Below are 8,596 nucleotides of genomic sequence, written 5' to 3' on the forward strand. Positions count from 1 at the left end.
GCTGCCAATGCCGGGTGGGGACAGCTGAGCTTTCCCTCGTCATGTGTGGACACCCTCCAGGGGTTTCATGAGCTCTCTAGATAGCCTGTCCCAGTCTGCACTGGCCTGCTTGCAAGACCTCCCAGTGGCCACTTGCTGTGGTCAGTATGCCAGCTGAAGAAAGGGAGTTGGTATGGCATGCAGGTGAATGCATGAGGAGAAGTGGAACAGTCTGCAACCTTCAGCAGCAGCATCATAAAATCATAGAATCGCAGGTTGGAAAAGACCTTTAAGATCATCGAGTCCAACCTAGCACTGCCAAGTCCAGCACTAAACCATGTCCCTAAGTGTCACATAATGGTGCAGCCTGTTGCAATGCTTGAACCTTTCAGTGAAGAAATGTTTCCTAATATCCAATCTAAGCCTTTCTTGGTGCAACTTGAGGCTGTTTCCTCTCATCCTATCACTTGCTACTTGGGAGGAGAGACCAACACCCACCTCGCTACAACCTCCTTTCAGGCAGTTGTAGAGAGTGATAAGGTCTCCCCTGAGCCTCCTTTTCTCCAAGATAAACAACCCCAGTTCCCTCAGCCACTCTGCATAAGACTTGTGCTCTAGACCCTTCACCAGCTTCGTTGCCCTTCTCTGGACATGCTTCAGCACCTCAATGTCTGTCTTGTAGTGAGGGGCCCAAAACTGAACACAGTATTCAAGGTGCAGCCTCACCAGTGCCGAGTACAGGGAGATGATCACTTCCCCAGTCCTGCTGGCCACACCATTCCTGACACAGAAGGTGGACACTGAGGTGCAGCAGGAGCAAAGGTCAGAGGAAGCAATGCAGTAACTCCTCACTGCCAGCCCCACCTGACGTGTGATGTTACAGCTGTGATTCATTGCTCTCTGCACATTTTTCTGGGGCTAATTACTGCCTTCACGCTGCTCCCTGCCCCTGTGTGAGAGCTGCCCAGCTCCACTATCACCAGGGTGGCTGAGGGTGCAGGCCTGGTACCTCGGACATCTTGAGGCCTGCTGGGTAGCTGCATTTGACCTGCACAGTCTGGGTTTCAGGGTCAGGTTGGGTTTAAGATGTTGTAAATGATTAACATTGTGGGCACAGGCAAGTTAAAACCTCTGCTTAGGAAGAGGAGAAAGGCATTAAACCTTTCTCACCTGAGAAAGCATCTGCTCTGTACAGCCCCATCCTCTGAAGGCAAAACAGCACTGGCTAGTGTGGTCCAGCAGGCAGCACGGGCTGGGACTGCCTGCTCTTCCTGCACCGAGGGGAGGCGAGAGCATCACTGCAGCCTGCCCTCACCTGCCTGTGAGTCAGGCAGGGCCTCAACATTGGCCTGGGGTCCAGGCCCATCTGGCAGGTTTGGCCACCCCAGTTTCTAGCCCAGCACATCAATATAAGATGCACTGACCTCATCTTACATTAATACACTGGGCCATGAGTTACTGTGAATGTACACTGGTCCAGTTTCACTTAGCAGGTGTGCAGCTCTGTCAAGGGAGACAGCAGCCGTGTCGCCTGCGTTTGCGCATCTGAGACTTTCAGATAGCTCTTCAGCACCTTCCCCAAACTAACAGAAGCTCTCATAGGTAGAACCTCCACTGAGATGGTTGTAAAAAAAATTGCAATATATGCAGAACTGAGTGCTCCAAAATGAAAAGCTAAGCCTCTGAAATTGTAAGGACACTAAAAAATTGTGAGATCAAAAGAGGCATCCTTTATAAACATTTTTCTTTAAGTTTTTACTTTCTTCCTTGCAACCATGTGGTCTATGAATCAGCTCAAGAAGAAAGTATGAAATCTGAGATTCTCACATAAAGTCAGAACACCATACGTTATGTTGCTTGTCATAAAATCTGTAAATGCTTGTGAGAAATTATCTGTGAAAATACTATATGCCTTCTAAGAAGTAACTGATTATATACAGTGAGGAGTAAAGAACTTCTCTTAAACAAAAAGTTATTTCAGATTTTATTATTAAAGTTCACTTGCCTTTTGATGTTTAAGGACAATTCTATAACTGAAAAAGCAGGTTACATTTAATTAAGTCCCTTGGCTCAGACTTGTTACTTAGGGCAACACTGTAAACACTTGGCAGAGACTCTGAACTGTAATAACAGGTTTATTAAAAAAAGATTTTGGTCACATATGAGAAGGCAGGGAGGCTAATAGGAAGATCATGGGGAACTTACCACTGTTCCACATCACCTTCATCTTTTTTCTTTTTAGTGTATGCAGAATAAAGATGTTAAAAAGCTTTTAGTTTACCATCCTTTGCATATCCTACCTGTGAGTGATTTAATGAGTTGAATTCTCAGTTTGAGAAGCAAATTTACACTTGAAGATTGTCTGATAGTAGCAACAAAACCCCTCAAATCCTACAGCTAGGCTTTGTGCCTGTCCAGATGGAGGGTGCCTTGTGGCTTCTGCTAAACTGACAAGGGAAGGTGGCTGACACAAAGCAAGCTATTTGTGGAATTAAGGAAGATATTTATGCTATTGTAGCTAAATTGCTTTGAATTTATAAACCGTTCCCCACATGAACAGTCGTTCCAGGAATGGATTATTTTCTGGCTTTGTTTAAACAAGTTCCAGACCAACAGTAACCAGAAAAAGATGTCTATCTTGCAATAGGTATGTCCGTGTGAGGACTTTGTGTATATTCAACCCTAACCTCAGAGAAGTGTAACTTCCTATCCAGGCATGCCTTAGCCATCCCTGACTGCTCTGGCCAAAGAGCTACATAAATAACTCCACACCGATCCCTGCTAGACCTCCCTCTGCCCACATTCCCAAAACATCCTTGTTGAACACCGCAGGCCTGCAAGGTGCTCCTCTGCCCACAACAAATAGTGTTTCTGGAAAGGTGGTGGGCATTTGGGTCCTGCTCCTACACTACTGCCATAGCCCTCGAGTCTTTGCAGGCTCTTCTAGCTTGTTAAAGGGGCTGCAGAGAAGGTGAGGATGTTGCTCAATTTTTAATTTGTTTAGTTTTTCTGAAGTCTTCCTGGAAGAGGACTGAGAACAGAGGCTTTCTTACACTATAGCTGAATGGGGAAAAGGGAGGAAAGTAGAAGTCTATAATACAGAAAGTCTTATTTAACTCTCATATTTTACAGATACACTACAAACTGACCTGAATGTTGACTCCATTTCAAGGCAATAACCATGCCACTGTAGGTCTCATCAACACTTCATTTTCCTTGTTTAGCCCATATCTGAAACACCAAGGAGTGCCAACCATGAGAAAAGACTCATTATCTGTGCCAGATGAATAGCTAAGTGAAGATTTCATTTCTATTGCCTTGTCCGACAGCAGCCACCCCTTAGTCTGGCTCCTCTGCCCACACACATGTAAACAATGGGAGGGGTACCATGTAAAATAGACTTTCAATGCAAAACACCAGAAAATTCATGAGAAAAAAGACAGTCTAATTCAACCAAGTAAACAGAAGACACTCAGGAAAAGGTACAAAAGGAATGAAAGATACTGTAATAAGAGGATTAAGCAGCTGGAGGATGTGCAAAAAAAAAAAAAAAGCTATTAAATAGTGCTTTATGACTTTTCCTTTAGAGGCAAGGGAGACTACACTAAAATTTGTGTTCTACTTCCCCAAACAAAGTTCAGTAGCAAGCAATGAATTAATTTACAAAATTTATATAATCAATGAAATGAATACCAGCTTAGAAAGAGGAGTGTTGTGCCCCACTAAAGCAGTCCTTCCCTTGGTCCCTTTCACATGCCAACAGAGGAAGAGGTGTGGTGTGTGTTGGCCCTGCCTCAATGTGCCGCTGAGCATAAGTACAAACTCTAGATGTTGATCAGCCTCCCTTCTTTTACTCTGTTGTGCCTCCTTCCTTGACTCCCAGAAGTCCACCACATAGGCCACACTGGTGAGTCACACTGAATCACGACAACTGTTGCCATGTAATGGCAATAAGTAGACTATGGGGCTTGCTAGAATGTCTCTGTGTGCTGTAAGTTTCATCACACAGTCTGTGAATAATGCCTGGATTTACAGTGGCTTCTAACTTGGACAAATTCAGCTGGATTTCTTTTATTTTCTTGCTACCAAGGTGAAGTTTGTTTGTACCAACTTAGTAGCAAAATGTACTTCCCAGTGAGCAGTGGCATTTTCAAGACTGGGTGTTTTGGTGTGGTGGTGTCACATCAGGGACAGCTTCCACGTGCAAGACGTGTGCAGGTGAGGTCCTTCTGATTCTTCACTGGGGCAGATGCTGTGGTGGGAGCAGGGTTGTGTGAGCCACTCCCAGTCCTTCCTCTGTTGTTGCTTTTTATTTGCTTTGGTGAGCGTGGTTTATTTTAAGGTGTGATTTATTAAGAACATGCATGCTTTATTTGACAGAGGCAATGGGAAAGGCCCTTCCCTGGCCTGCAGGCTGGTTTTCTTACATTCAGTTTGGTTTTCTGCCATTCTTTCGTGGAGTCTGAAGGTTGGAAGAAAAGGAGAGTAGTTATGTAAAACTCATTTGAATATTATGTACTTGTGTAGCTGATTTGTTTATGTTGCCATGGGCCTTTCATTCAAAATCACCCCCTTTACTAGGGCAAAACCCTTTCTTGATTCAGAGAGGACTTGACACAGTAAAAATTCAATCTAGTTTTTGGAAACTTGTTAGTTATTTTCCCCTGTTTTTCCCCTTCCTATTTTTCCTCTGTTTATGATGGATGCAGGATGCAGTCAGTCTCATCCATGTGACGGTATTGTGTAATTCTGCCCCTTTGAGCCTGACTTGCTGTCAGTCATCTGTGACCAACTGAATTCAGGATTCCCTTCTGTATGCTCCAGCATGCTGTGAAGATTTGTTGCCTCAGTAGATACTGAACAAAGGTTGCAATACGTGGCAGTAAGGGGATATTTTTTCCAGCTATAGATGTTGTTTAGAACCCTAAAGGCCAGGAAAAAGACCCATGAAGTAAGACTTTCATCTTGAGAGCATCTTAGTGTCTCCTAGAAGTTTCCAACTCTTCATAACCCGCTGTGATGACATGAGTTTCATCCTATCTGATCTCTATGCAAAGATAGAGATGCCAGCCTAGTGCAAGGAGCAGTTTAAACAATGACCCAAGAATGGAGGAGCCTGTGCAGTGTAGGGGCTTACTTCATGGACGGAGAGAGGGACAACACAGCAGTGATTTAGTATGGTGGATATTTCTGTAGATGATGATGCCTGACGGTAAGATCCTGTAGAGCTATGTAAGCTGGTGAAGTTGTTCACGAAGAAGCAATCCAGCCACAACTGAACGTTGCTCAGGGCAGGCCAACTCACTCTGCTGCACAATGTTCAGCTTCAGGTGACCCTAGCTAGCCAGGTTACCTTCTTCTGCCTGAATTATCTTGATTAGAGAAACTTGGGGTACTTTTGCTGTATACCCAATAGATATAAGTCAAGGCTTCTGCAATAATATTCACTGGCAAGGACTATTTCTGGACATAGCTACAAATATTTAACACAGTGTAAATTAGAAATCAGCTGTCTCCAACACCAACTAGAAGTGAATGCTTCAAGTAGAAAATGAAGATTACATGGTCTGGTTTTTACCCCATGAATACTAGGATTGGAAGCAGGGCAGCAGGTAGTTATTACACTGTTTAATCACTGCAGTTGCAGATGCTATAAAAATAATGATAACATTGCTGGCTTTTATACACAGCTTTCCATCTGCAGATCTCAAATCTCTTGTATATTGCAATTTTCTGTAATTTCCTGGCTTAACCTGCTTGAAAGAAAATCTACAAGCCCTGAAAGAATATTTTATATTACAGAAAACAACCTGCCTATTTTTGCAATGCAATGTTTGTGGAAGAATGAGTTACGTGTGATCTATTCTGCGTACTTCATCATTATAACAAAATGAATTAGTTTCTTATAAGCAAGCAAGGAAGAAGGCTCCTTTTGAACTGCCTGACCATTTTCACAGCACTGGAGATGTCAAATATTCTCCAAATGCAACATTCAGCTAAACTGCCTGTCGATGCATCTCCCTTTAGAAGTAATTCAACCTTTCTCTTATTTGTTTGTTTCTATTTGAAGAAATGGTTTCAATTTTACATCCAATGTCAAATCAGCTTGACTGTGAAAGAGATGTGGGAAGAGATTCTTTCCCTGGCCTTCCCAAACAACATTAGCTTTGCAAGTAACAGAAATATATAAATGTTTCAAATGGAGGGGCAGTTCCCCATAGCTGATAAATAAACTGATCATTTTTTGAGGTAAAAAGTGGCTGACTCTGATGCATATCCTGCCAGGTGGAGGCTTTTGCAGGATGAGATGCACTAATGGTTCCAAGCTCTTTCAGAGCAGGCATTTTCAAACCTTACTTGTATTTCACTGAATATTTAATGTCACAGTTCTGCCAGAAGTCTCTGAAAATAGGGAGAATTAAAACCCGGCAGTCATTCCTTAGCAGAAGGAGGTTGATGATTTCAAAAGTTTCTCTTTACCATGTTTCAAAGAGTGACCTTGAGGAGTGGTGCTACCAATGTCAGACATGTCCTTGTGGTTGCTGTAGATAGCAGTTTAGAAGTCATGGTTGGTGATACTTCACCTAACCACAGTTGACTTCAAGCATCTATCAGGGTTTATCAACCTCTAAGCAATATGTCATTGAAGACTAATCACTTTAAAAGGCATGTTAGAGAACACACAGCTTAAGCAAATTTTGACATCACTGCTTCGCTGGGGTCAACAGGGCCCTCAGTGTCGGGCTGGAGAGCAGCACACCAGTAAGAACGTGTTTTAGTGAGAGGTGGCTGCCTGCTTCCTATCACTGTGCATTTGGTAAAAGGGGATGAAAACAGATGAGAATCAAGCTCTGGCTTTCAAACACATCCTTTAAACAGAAAAATCTGGAGAGAAAACAGTGATATCTGTGGGGTATGGGGTCCCCAAAAGAACTTCCTCCGCTCTGTTTGTAGGTATTTGTGTGTGCATGACCAGAGAAATACAGGCTGAAGGGATAACTTGCCAATGGTTCAGCATGGGGATTTCATTAAAGTTGCCTCTCCCCATTTCTAACCTCCCCCTGCATTGCCCAGTCGTGCCTGGATCACAGATATGAGTGTTGAGGGGCTAAGAAATTGATGGGTTTATATGTATTTAAGCATTGTTTTCCCTGGTTTAACAACTTTTCAAAAATGAACAGCAGTTAAGGAGGAAGGCAAGAGTATGAGGCATCATCACTTGGCAAATATTCTTAAGTCAGCTTTGATGGAAATGTTTGTACTTTGCTTCTGAGAAAGGCTTAGGAATATATCCATTTATATTGTAACTCCCTTGACTTGAATTGGCAGCCGATATCATAGTACAAAATTCAACTGGTGTAATTTGAAAAGAAAGTTTGGGGATGAAAAACACTCTGTAATTCTCCCCTTAGAAGAACTGGTAAAAATAGAAAAGACATTTGGTGCAATCTCCTACTTGCCAAAACCAACGCAGTAACGAGTGATGGGTTTGAATGGAAGTCCCAACAGCAATAACTGTTTCCAAGACTGTAGAACTGCCGATGTAAAGATCTGCCAAATCTCCTAGCTTTGGTAAGATCTGGTAAGGCTGCCCAACTACCCAGAGCTTGAACAATCAAAGATTTTCCTTGTTATATCTCACGTGTTTTTATACAAGACAATGGCTTAACCCATTTGATTCAACAAACTTTTACGGGAGCTTTTTGAGATTCTAGGATAAGGTGAAAGTGTGACCACATGTCATCGCACTGGACAGTTCTGCCTTTTGTATTCAGTGATTTTTGTCTGCTTTTACACATCTTGTTGCATTTTATTGCACAATTGGTTGAAAAAATATGTATCTGTCCAAGACATCTTTCTTATGATGATTGGTGAAATACTGCTGAAGTGTTTCATGAAGAGGCAAAGTGTTTACGGCTCTTCACACACATAGTTAATTTTCTTCTTAAGAAGAAAACACCAGGCATCAAGGGGTTTTTAAATGCACTGGGGACAAGAAAGACAAAAACCAATGGCCAGAAGCTGAAGCCAAGACGAATCCAAATGAGGAGATTTTAATAGTGAGTCAGTCATCCAGAGAGATGACAATTTGCCAACTCTTACTGTCTTCAGAGAGAGAGCATGCCTTTCTAGAAGATGTGCCATACTCAAACACAGTACGGTTTATTCAAAAGTGGGTTAATTGTGCAAAGTGTAATGGCCTGTAATATAAAAGCCATATCAGAGGATCTGTCTAATGGCCCTTTGCCTTTAGTTTTGTGAGGTTCATCTTAAAAGGGTATTGTTTTTCTTTTCATTTTTCCAGCTCTTACACAGACTAGGTCAAAGAGTTTTAATTCCATTCCTTACAGATTTCTACCTTGGAAAATGAAGCCATTGAGTAAAGCAAAAGTAGTAACAGCAACTGCGAAGTGATAACAGTTTGCAGTTAGTGCTCAGCCAGTGGGAACTAATTCACTCATTCACAAAGCTACAAAGCTGCCCTCAGACAGCATTTTTTTGTCACTATCAAACAGATTGTGATTAGATCCATTGACAAAGGTGAGTGGTTTGATAGTCATAATTTAATCCTTTGCTATCAATTCAGCAAGACAACCACTAAAACACACTCTGTTTT

Source organism: Strix aluco, chromosome 4 (assembly GCF_031877795.1).
Source record: "Strix aluco isolate bStrAlu1 chromosome 4, bStrAlu1.hap1, whole genome shotgun sequence".
NCBI lineage: Eukaryota > Metazoa > Chordata > Aves > Strigiformes > Strigidae > Strix > Strix aluco.